General features: G+C 36.2%; 1 protein-coding gene across 2 annotated transcripts in view; it reads left to right on the top strand.

Moving 5' to 3' along the window:
• GABBR2 (gamma-aminobutyric acid type B receptor subunit 2) overlaps nucleotides 1–12027 on the top strand; it is a 460554-nt gene that overhangs the window by 117878 nt on the left and 330649 nt on the right. The gene's annotated exons all lie outside the window — the stretch shown is intronic.

Here is a 12027-nt window from a genome sequence, read left to right as displayed (position 1 = left end):
GTGTATGACTGATCTTGTCAGCTTTAATTTTTATGAAATTTAGAATGTGACATTTGGTATGTCTGAACTTATGTCCGTGTAGAATAATGTCAGTTCTCTGGAGTCAATTCAGGATACGGCACTCAAATTATCTGTCTTACAGGAACAAATTACTGGAATGGGTTTTTCAGGTAGTATGAGAAATCTTCCGTTTTTCTTTAAACTGCTGGATAACTTTTGAAAAGTCCTTAAAGGGGAGGAATATTATACAATTGAGATATTGATTACACTCAGTTTTCAGAATTTCATAGCAAGTTTTTCCAGAACAGATCCCAAGAACCACTGTAGTGGTTCTCCACCACTTCTACACACCGAGATCATGTCTTCCTTGTATTACCAAAAGCTGAGCCTAACAGAATCAGGAACCACTACATAAGATATGAAAGTACTCTAGAGGTACCACATTTTTTTCTAAAGAGATCTTTCTTCTATCTCTTTTGATTCTGTACCCAATCTAGAAATCCATGCTCCATAATTTTTTCAAAACACAGGCATTAATAAAAATTAATTTAATTTTAATATTTTCTTAGAGTTTTTCAAGCAAATTGAAAGACTAAGTATTTTCATTTTGAAGACACTTGTCATTGTGTGGTGATTCCTAGAGCCTACTTTAATTATGCCTAAATAATTATGAGCCTCCAGATTTTTTTCCTATGGCAGTATCTTTTTTATTATTATTATTTTGATCATAAAAAGTATAAAATTCTGCATTATGAAAATATGATAGAACACGCAGCTCAGAGCTAAAAATATTGAAGTTTTCATTAAAATAGGCATAATTTGATTACATTGCTCAAAATTAAAATCTCATATCTGGCAGTATTTATAATTCTTTGGGTTTATTAATCTATATAACTTTTCCTTGGATGAAGATGTCAATTCTTTATAGTTTTCTGGATAAACCAGTTTTGAAAAGTTCTGCTCTCAGGGAGACATACCTTAGTACTGTTGGAGGTTACAAACATTATACATTGATGTCTTATCTCTATTTGACCCTAAGTTTAATTTTTCTTTAGAAATATACTTGAATTACCCAGAGCCATAAAAATGGAACCTCTATTTGCAGTGCCCAAGTGAGATCCCATTTAGGTACGTTCTCTGTTTTCAGCATAAACGTGTTTTCCTGTTGGAATGCTTAAACATTAGAGCACAGGATCTTCTGATTAGAAAGGCAGAAAAGTTTTCTTGGAGTGACCAGACACTGAAACAGGTTCCCCAGGTGTGGAGTCCCCATCCTTGGAGATACTTGGGACCCTTGGCCTCACTGCTTTGGGCAGACTGTAACCAGCAGGTCGAGTCTGAGGGAGGTGATCCTTCCCCTCTTATAGATGTGTCTGGAATGCTGTCCAGATCTGAGCTCCTTGGTACAAGAGAGATGTGGGCATGTTGGTATTAATCGAATAGAGGCCCACAGAGAAGGTTAATGGATTGGGGTGTCTGCCATAGGAAGAGAGACTAAGGAAGCTGGGACTCTTTAGCCTGGAGAGGAGAAGGTTTGGGAGAATCATGTCAGTGTGCATAAATACCTGATGGAGAAAGTGAAGAAGGCAGAGCTGGACTTTTTTCAGTGGTGTCCAGTGACAGGTCAGGAGCAAATGGACACAAAGTGAAATGCAGGAAATTCCATGTCATTGTAGGGGTGACCAAACCCAAAGAGATTGTAGAAAGTCCATTCCTGGAGGTAGTTACAATTGTGACTGGACATGGCCTTGAGTGACACGCACAAGTAGACCTTGGTTTGAGCAGGGAGGTCAGACTAGATTAAGTCCCATGATGCCTTCCTAGCTCAGCTGTTCTGTGATTTTTGTGAATATAACCCACAGTCTTTTTTTTTTTTTTTTTTTTTTTTTTTTTTTTTTTTTTTTTTTTTTTACTGTAGATGTAAAAACCTGAAGTAATAGCAGTGAAATTCCACTGACAGATTGAAATCTCTGTAGGTTCCCTTATCAACTAAAAATGTTGATCAGATTTTATTTTAATCCTGTTTAATTCAGTATGCACTTATTGTTAGTGTTTGGTTTTGGGTTTGTTTTGTTTTTGTTTTTTTCCCCAAATCCTCCTTCAGGCTTTTAAAGCAATAACAATGAAACAGAGTGCTCTACCCTCTGAATATTGAATTGAATATGACTTGATGCATAAATATGCATTTCTAAAACACCAAATTCTTAAAATCACAAACAACTTTTGTTGACCCTCCTTTAAGCAGGAAGTTGGGCTATTTGTTTTTCTGTGGTTCTGAAATTGCTGAACCACGGTGGTGCCTATTAGATTTAAAAGACTAAAGATGATTTATCTCTCACACATTATAATTCTGAAAGTTGCTGGCATTCTTGGCACTTGCCAGAGTATTGAAACTTCATTTTAACTTCACGTATTTCTAGATAAGAGAATATTTCTTTGCAAGGTGCTCTGTCTTGCCGCAATCATGTTTAGTGGTTTGTAAAATATTAAAGCTATTGCTCTAAAGGCAAAGTTCTTGGGCCTCATTATCATCTACCAAGCAGCTCCAACAATCAAAAAATATGACAGTCAGTAAAATTTAAAAAGCCTTTCAAAAAATCTTGTCAAGCCCAAAAGAAAAAAAAGAGAACAGGCAGAAATGTACAAGGAATAGTGTATTGGAACAGTGTCTGCTTTCTGTCCTGAGAAGAGACTGAATAAACTGTATGGCTTCCTCCCCGCTAAAACAAGGATGGCCCTCAAGGGGAGTTTCATCAAAAATAGTTAGAAGATCACTGAAAAGAGAAGAGGAATATAGGGAAGAGAGAAAGTGTCCCTATTTTAATGCAAAATAATATTTTGCATGGGGCCAAAACATTCTTTATTTGGTTTTACTTGAGTTTCAGATGAAAATAAGTATAATTCCTCATCTCTAATCATAAATTAAATTTTATAGGTTAGTTAATCCTGCTGGAAAGATTGACATGATTGGAGTGTTAAATTCTACAGTCATAGCCTCTTTAAGAAAGATTAAGTGGGCAAAACTCAAGAGGGAGCACTCAAAAATAGCATTTCTTGTTGCGATGTCAGTGACCTCTTGAAAGAAAAGGAACATTTGACGATTACTGTCAGATTAGAGAAGTTACATGAAGCATGTAATCAGTATGAAGTTATTACCTGATGTTTGCAGAAAACTATTAGATCACAGTAGAAAACAAAATGCAGAACTCAGGATATAGTTATATGTATAGGGTAAAATAGGAATACATGATAGAGGACTTCAGTCTAGATTAAATATGGTAGAAATAGCAACTTCTTAAACAACAGCAACAAAGAAAAATGACTTGAATTTAGGCTTATGTTTAAATTAGCACGGTTTATAGTTTGAGTTGTTTAACAGTATTCATATCCAGACATCTACAGGTTGTCATGATTATAAAACCCAAAGAAATTGGAAACTAATGGGCATACTGGATGACATTTAATGAGAACAAAGATAAAAAGGAGAAAGTGATAACAATTGATGGAAATCAGAAGGTAGGAACATTGGGAACATAACAAGATTTTGAGCAGTCTGGTGTGATTAAACCTGCTCTGGGCAAAGGTTTGTTCTAGGCAGCCTCTGGAAGTCCCCACCTAAAATATTTTGTTATTCTAGGAAGACAAAGGAGAAGAGCAGTAGGATATGTTTAGGTAAATCAGGAACTAAAGACATCAGATGATATCTGTTAAGTGTTTTGAGGAAATGGTATTGTCAATAGCAATGTGTAAACAGAAGTAGTTTTTCCTTAATATTCTTGTACTTTCTAAGTCTGTTTTGGGGAAACGGATAACAAAAACAATGGTGCAGGTTCTTCTGCAGTAACCTGTGAGAATGTTGGTTAGGTATTTCAGAACAAGTTGTTTTGAATAAACCTCTATTTAAATTTTCTGACAAACTGATCAAAGAACCTCGTGAGTGTTAGTCATGAATGTTATCATCTTAGACCACCAAAGAACTTCAAAGGAACTAGAAGGGAGCTAACATTGCAATGTATATTAAAAGACTGTAAAAGATAGTTTGAGTTGATAAAGGCTAAAGGCAGTCCCAGAAAAGAGAACACATGATATAGATTTTTGACTTACAACGAGCAAAGGTGAGAGAAAAACGACACGTGTGGATTTATGAAAAATTACCTCCTGCCAAGCTCCTCTTGCTTGGAATTTATAGTTTCTGTTGAGGAAAAAACCCACATTTATGAGTTAGTTTCTAATTAGAGGCATTTGCCTTTCAGAGGTTAGGGAATTGTAAGTAACAAAACCAAGTCACTAGCACAGAGTGATCTCGATCAGTGAGAGAACAGCATGTCTGCATAGATTTTGTATTCCTCTCTTCTGGAACATTTCTCTTCTGGAAAGCAGTGTTCCTTAAAAAAGGAAAACAAATAAAACAATCTTGGTAGATTATTGGTCTGTCCTCACAGTGTGATACCACGCTCGACATTGGATTCTTGGATGGATAGGTGGACAAATAGGGGGATTTTTAGCAGATATTCTGTGTCTAGTCCTGGTACCCGTATCCAAAATTTTCACAGAACAGCTATGCAAATACCTAAAATGCAGTAAAAAGGTCTAATAATAATGAGATATTCCTAGAATTCTGTTGAAACTCTCAGACATATGATGGTGAAATTTTGTCATCTGAACAATACAAAAACTTTTGACCATTTCCATATCAGGAATAATTTTAAGTGGAAGCTTTGAAATCAGTGGAAATAAGGCTAGAAATAAGATAAAAATTTTTAACAGCAAATACATGTAACAATTTACAGAAGTTTTCATTGAGTTCTACCTTGCCAGCAGGTCAAGAGCAAATATTTTTCTAAAACTAAATTGTAGGTTAAAGAAAATGTAGTCTAGGGCAGTACTTCTGCATGCCACATGTATGAGGTCACTCCAGATCCTCAGAATTATTGAGTCCAGTCTCATCTACAAGTTATCTGAACACAGATATTCTTACAGGAAAACTGAAGCATTATCATTTATAGTATGGAAACATGGAAAATGACATTTTACAAAAAAAATCAGAAAGCCTTCCTTGGATAATGGAAAAAGCTTTTTATTGGCTTAAATTGAAGAAAAAGTATTAGAAGGAAATTATTCTTCTGGAAATTGCATGAAGATTATTGTTGTGGCTATTAACAGTTCATTGTATACCAGATAAAGTAATTGCAAAAGAAAAAAAAAAAAAAAAAAAAGAACAACCATGATTAATAAGTTCTTTGCTTAGATATTTTAGTCATTTGATAGATTTTTTTTTTGTCAGAAATCCACTGTGAAGAAATCTAATTACGATCCTCATTTTTGGGGGTAGTCTAGAGGCAGGAAAACGTCTTCAGTAAAGAAAAAATATTTGGCTTTTTCAACAAAAAATGTATATTTTTCATTTTCAGCTGGAAAATGTGTTCATGTAAAGATGTTTTCTGGACAAAGATAGGAAGGAAATATTATTCTCAATCACAATACCTTGCAGAACGATGTAGGAAACATATATATATATATTTTTTTTTACTTTATTCTTAAATTAAAACAAAAATAATCTTATTAAATGTTTTAATACCATTTCCTTAAATCACATAAAAAGATAGGCTGTGTTACCATCATTAATAATTTTAGCTGTTACATTGTGATGAAAAGCCTGTCTCTATGCCCTAAGGCATCAGACATGTGACAGATTCTTCTGCAGCTGAGAAAATATGGAGATACCCTTTAAGGAAAATTGTCCTTGTCCTTTTTGTCTGCATCTGGGCCCAGCTGGCTAGGAAGCTAAGACAATACCTAAAGTAGCATTTTAGTTCAGATCTGGAGTGTGGTTTTGAAGTGCATCCTGCTATTGTCCCCACTTACCATGCTCTGACTCTTGCCAAAGGATGTGTTGGAGTGCTGAAAGGATGATGCCTTCTGCCATCACGTGTGCCTGGTAAATACAGTTCCTGAATAGCTGTTGGGTTTCTCTGCTTTTTGCTCCTGTGTCTTTAGAAGCCCAAAGAGTCCTCGTGCAATCAGGATTCTGAATATTCACAGACCTAAGACAGGAGACCCTATGGCTGGAGTTACCACACAGAGCTTATCCCATTGTGTATCCAAAGCTTTCCGCCTTCTTACTCTGGGCCTTAAAAACTTGGTTTGAAACTTCTGTTTTCTAGAAGTGGAAACTAATTTATTTGCAGAGTCCAAAATCTTCAGGGCAGAAGGGGCAACTACAACAAATAGTTTGACATGCAATTAAAACTCTGGACAAAAATTTTCAGCTACTTTTCTGCTATCTTTGTACAGCCTAGTAATTTATGGCTAGGCTAGATGGAATCTTTTTAAAAGACATCCATTTTTGATTTAAAATGTTCTACAGAGAATCCAGCATATCCTTAAGTGAGGTGTTCCATTGATTAATTACACTCACTCTGAAAATATTTCCAGTCAGACTTTGCTTAGCTTCGGTCTCCAGTCATTTATCTTTGTGCCTTTGTCTGTCAGGAAGCTGCTTGCCACTGAAAAATCTTTTAATACGTAGGTACTTACAAACTGACACTTTGGTGCCCTTGGGAAAACAGTTCTGTAAAAGTGACACACATTTTCAAAATCCTTTAAAAGAAAAGAAGCCAGAATTTAAAACATTGTTTTGTTTTCAGTTCTTTCCAATTTCAAGGGAATAAGAATTTCTTTCTATATAGTATAGTTATACTGAATTTTAGAGAGATGGAGATAACTTTTTTACCAAACCATGGCCATGAGTTGAAACTAAGTAAAACTGTTATGGCACTCCTTTTTGTTACGTCATATATAATCATTTTCGGAGACATACAGCAGTGTTATTTTTATTTTTTAAATTTTTTTTTAGATGAGTTATGTCCCAGAAAGGCATTCCTGTTATAGCTGCTACTAAAAATGTGGGTTTCCCCCAAATGGTAAGATGAGAAAAACCTAATGGAAAGTGCAGAGATGGTAGAGCCAAGTTTTCCATTCTAAGGAATACGATGGTAGGACAAGAGGAAATGGATCTAAGTTGCAACATGGTTGGATATAAAGAAATGTATTTTATTTTTCACCATGATCAGAGACTCAAACACAGGTTCCCAGGGAGGTTTTTGAATAGTTGTCCAAGATGAAGCTCAAAATTTAGCTACACACAACCACAGGCTACCTTATCTAGAAGACCCTGCTGAAAGCAGGTGTTGACCTCTTTGATCTGCAGGGGTCCCTTTTGTCTTGAGTTCTGCAGTAACACCACAAGTGGGGCTATGTGAGTGTTTCAGCCTTTCTGTCTTTGATGGAAGTTGACAAGAGCTTCCTCCTCCACTTGGTCAAGAAGTTGTGTGAAGTGTGTTGAAAACTGGTATCTTTGAGATTTGGAGAACAACCCCATAAACATATGGCTGGACCAACTAAGCTTCATCTCCTCAGGCAAAAAGGCCCAAAACAGACAGCAGGTCCTTGTTCAGCTGCATCAGCTATGCAACAGTGCTTCATTAAACTGGTGATCTAAATTGACAGCTTTGTTGACATGCAGCAGTAAACTACCAATGTTCCATATTGCTGATTACTAAATCTCAATTTCTCAATTTTGTCTTTTGACAACCAGTCATGTTTGGGTAGACTGTGATGCCTAAAAGTAATTAAAACTTTTTCTGGTAATAAATAAATTCAGGCATGGAATTTGCATTTATTGATAATTACACAGAAAAAGACCAAAAATCATGGAACAGTACTTATTTTTATTCACTTGAAGTTTATCTCCCAGTGTTCTAGCCGTGACAAAATATTGCCTGAATTGGATAAGTCAGTGTACAGGCAATGCAAATTAATAGCTAAGAGAAAAATGAGTCTCTCATTCTAGCACAGTGTATTGTGACACAAAATTTAAGCAAGTGTTATTCTATTACCTAATTCATTCCATTTAATCAAACAGAGGACATACCTATCTTCATATTTTTTCTATAAATAAGCTACAAAGCCTGGAAAATTTTAAGTCAGGGAAGCCAGGCTGTCAGCATTCAAATTCAAAGATGTCTTGAAGATTGTACTCTTTGATATGCACCTGATAAAAATAAACTTGTTATGTAAGGTGCTGATTCAGTGTAGAGAATAACTACATGCTTAACTTTTTATGCACTACTGGATCTAGTAGCATTAAGTAAGTACATGTAAGTCAGTCCAAATTTATTGAATGACAAGTGTCATTGTCATCATTAGGAACATAAGTGCATTTCAGTGCTACCGATCATTAACAGTATGTCTGGTGCATTGGCTCCTTGGTTTGATTGCTTATTTTAGCAACATCAAATATTTCAAATATGAACTTCCAGTAAACTTTTCAAGAAACTGTTTTCAAGAATTTACAACTTCCTGTTGACATTGGGAGGTCATATAATCATGGTGTTTGATCAAATATGTTTATTTAAACCCCCAACAGAGTTCAACTCCATTAATTCCATGACCTCTTTTCCTTTGTGCTCTCTGTCCATGGGAAATTATTATTCTGCTTCAATTAGTTATTGCTAACCCCTGTTTTTTCTTTCTCTGGCTTCTCCCATAATCTTCTCAAGATCACTATGAGTAAAACTAAGTCAGTATTTGTGGTGTTTCTTTATAAGACCAGACGACCGCCGATGGCAAAAGGAAAGAGCCTGCTCTCTCACCGGGGGAATATCACGGCTTTATTCTGGAGTCCTGCTCCTGCTGGCTGGAGTTCTTTCCCAGTGTGGTGCTGATGCCCGAGAAAGAGCGGCCCCGTCTTCCCAGGGCTTTTTCCCAGGGGGGACAGGCCCAGAGGCAGGGACAAGCCCCTGCCCAATTGGGGATAAGGTGGGAGTGGAACAGAGTTGGGTTACATTCCAGTGTGGGGGATGGGCCCGGCCTAGCACGGACAAACCACGGGATAGAGTTAAAGGGGAACAGGGAAAAAATACTACAAATCTGATGAAACACAATATAAACTCAATTAATGCATTACAACAAGTATTTATATCTCTTTTCCTTTTAAATTTTTATCACTGTAATTAACATCCTTCTTTTGCATAATATTCAGTATATCAGTGGTGATTTTTTTCTGAAAGAGACTTTAATATTTCCTTGTAGTAGTCCATATTGAAAAAGACGTCAAAAAGTCACAATGTCTGTGAATTTCTAATGTGTTTTCTATATGCTGAAGGTGGGTGCGGGTCTTTTTTTTCTATTTTAGGGGGTGGAGAGAGTATGTTTGTTTTGTTATTTTTTGGGGGGAATATATGTTTTTGTTCGATTTGTCTGAATCTGTCTGGGGCATCATTAAAACAGAGGCTGGAGAGTCTTTTTATGCTGGTTGTACAAAAATCTATGTACCTGGAGAGGAAGGGAGGTTTTTTTACTCAGAATGATCCTCCAAGTTTCTGACTAGGAATTTCTTTGATTTGAATCACGATGTCTGCTCATGAATAAATTGGTCAGAGTATGGTAATGCAAATGTGTGATTTGAAGATCTTTCAAGCAATTTATGAACTGAAGTTTTAAATATACATAGTTTAAAATGTAACTAAGGTAATTTGTGTTCTGCTACACAATGGGATCAAATTCTCTGATAGCAGATGTGTTTTGCAGTAGCAGCCAGTAAATTCCATAGCAATATCAATTTATTTTACTTCTAAGTAATACACTTCTTTTTTTCTCACTTATGTCCCTTGCAAAGATACAAAATATGACTCATAGCTGAAAACACTAAACAAAATGCATAATTTATATTATTTATATTTATTTATATTATTTTCAACAAATGCTTTCATATGTTCTCCAAGTAGTATGACCACATCACACACAATCCCTGTCTGAACCTGCTTTTCCCAGTGTGCCAGAGGAGAGGCTAAGCTTGAAGGCTGTTAGAGCAGCTTTTTCCAGGACCTCTGGAACAAAAAGCTTAAGTTGTGTGGCTGACACTATTGGTCAACATTTGCAGCTCTTTCTGTTCCCTCTGCAAGCCTAACACTAGTGTGTGCTTTCCAACTTTTTTGAGCCTTGGATTTTAATCTAGATAAAGTGCTCAGTGAGTAAATTTTCCAAGAGACAGCTGCAAACAGGAAAAAAAAAAAAAGTTTAAGCTTACATGACATTTTTCATACATGTATGTAGAAAATTGGAAGGTTTGCTATCTGCAGATGCTGTCAACCTGCCTTTTATTAAGACTTGTTAAGAGCAAGGAGCTAGATTCTGATGTGAGAGCTCCTATCCAGCCTACGTTCTGGCCAAATAGTAAGATCAGATATTACCAAGTCAGCATGATACAAATGGGAAAAGGCAAGAAAAGGCACCATTCAGAGCTGTCATTTTGGCAAATATATGCAAAGCGTCCATAACCATTTTTTGCCACAAATTTAGTCTCTTCACTGCTATTTAGCTTTCTTGTTGCCTGTTTTAGTGGGTGATTACAAGAGGGAGAGGAATTAGGTAACTGCTGAGCTATAGTCCAACATTATGGGACTCAGTTTTTTATGTAAGAGGAAATTCTGTTGCATCATTTTTTGACGGAGGACAATTGTGTAAGGTCTTGTGGTCTTTAAAACAAGAATACCCTTTTTCATACTGAAGACCATGCTAAAAATATATTCTCTAACAATATATAAAAGTATATTCTCATGCTTTGGGTGGTTTTTGTCATGTTTGTTTTTGCATTTTTCAAATATTTTCAAGTTTTTCTATAGCTTTTGATGTCAACGCCTTTCCCATTTTTTATTATGGTGGGTTTTTTCAAGTCTAATTTGGCTTGAACATTACCCACATATATGTTTGAAATGCTGGGGTCTAAAATTCTTTCATGGAAAAGAAATGGAGTTTTACTGATGTAATACAATGGTGTAGAAAGCTTACTTTGGAATAAAAGTGATAAAATAGATCCTAACTTTATATACATTTTGCATATCAAGCATAAATACTTGTAAAGATTCAACATAGTGACTTTGAAGTCACTTGTGCAGTCTTGGTAGATGAACTGAACACGATTGCATGGTTTTAATGAAGCAGATGGAAGAAAATACCAAACTAAGAAGGTGGGGTTACTTTTGACTCCAGCACAAGTAGAACTACTGGATTATCTGTAGTACCTTGCAGAACTGTAGAATAATAGTCTGAGGTCTCAAATATTATATGTATTAGAAGACCTTTAAATTCAAATTTATGAAAATGGTGCTGTATCTGTCTGGGAACATTTTGGCAATTTTTTCCATGTTGTTTCTTCAATCTAGTTTATCAGAATCAAAAAAAGATTTAGAGAACTCAATTTGTATGCAAGGCATTGATTTATAATGTTAATGACCTTCTCTGACTTAGCAGACAAAAGTTAATGTGATCCCTTGTCAGCCACAAAAATTCAAATGTATATATTGGGAGATATTTTCTTTCTATGCGAGGGCCAGCTGCCGTTTCCTAAGAGTTGTGTGAGGTTTGCTATGACTGGAAGTTTTCTGGACACTACGATCCAAGTGAATCACAGGAGGTTGATGTGGGCAGTGTTGAACGACCTTCTCTTGTCCATCGCACGTGGGGAGCCGGGTGTGGGGACCCTTAGTGCTCCTCCAGGCCTCTCACCCTACATGTCCTCTCTGTTAACCCTGTAGAGACTGTTTGCTACCATATTTCTGTTTGCTTGTCTCTTCCCACTGCCTTTTTTTCCCCCTGTTGTTATTGGGAAAAGCTGTAAAGTTGTGGTCCCTGTAAACAGTGTTAACGCCTTTTTAAACCCAAGTTATAGTGATTCGTCTCTGTATCACTTTCTTATGGCTAGAGATGAAGAAGAAAACTGTCTAGACCTGTTAGCTGTCTTACAGACAAGGGCTTCACAAACTGTGAATTATGTTCTCTGTAAGGGGGAGATTTAAAAGCATCTCAATTCCTCTGTCAGTTTCAGCATCTGCCATTAAAAAACCTGTTTGGTATCTATTACACAAAGGTTAGGCAGGTATTGCTGCTCTTCTTGCTGTGAAAACAGAAAACAAAAAGGGTTTTTATAGCAAGAAAAAGACTGAAAAAGGGAAAGCAACTTGCTAG

This window comes from Hirundo rustica, chromosome 1 (assembly GCF_015227805.2).
Source record: "Hirundo rustica isolate bHirRus1 chromosome 1, bHirRus1.pri.v3, whole genome shotgun sequence".
NCBI classification, from domain to species: domain Eukaryota; kingdom Metazoa; phylum Chordata; class Aves; order Passeriformes; family Hirundinidae; genus Hirundo; species Hirundo rustica.
This window is presented reverse-complemented; position numbering and strand designations above follow the sequence as displayed.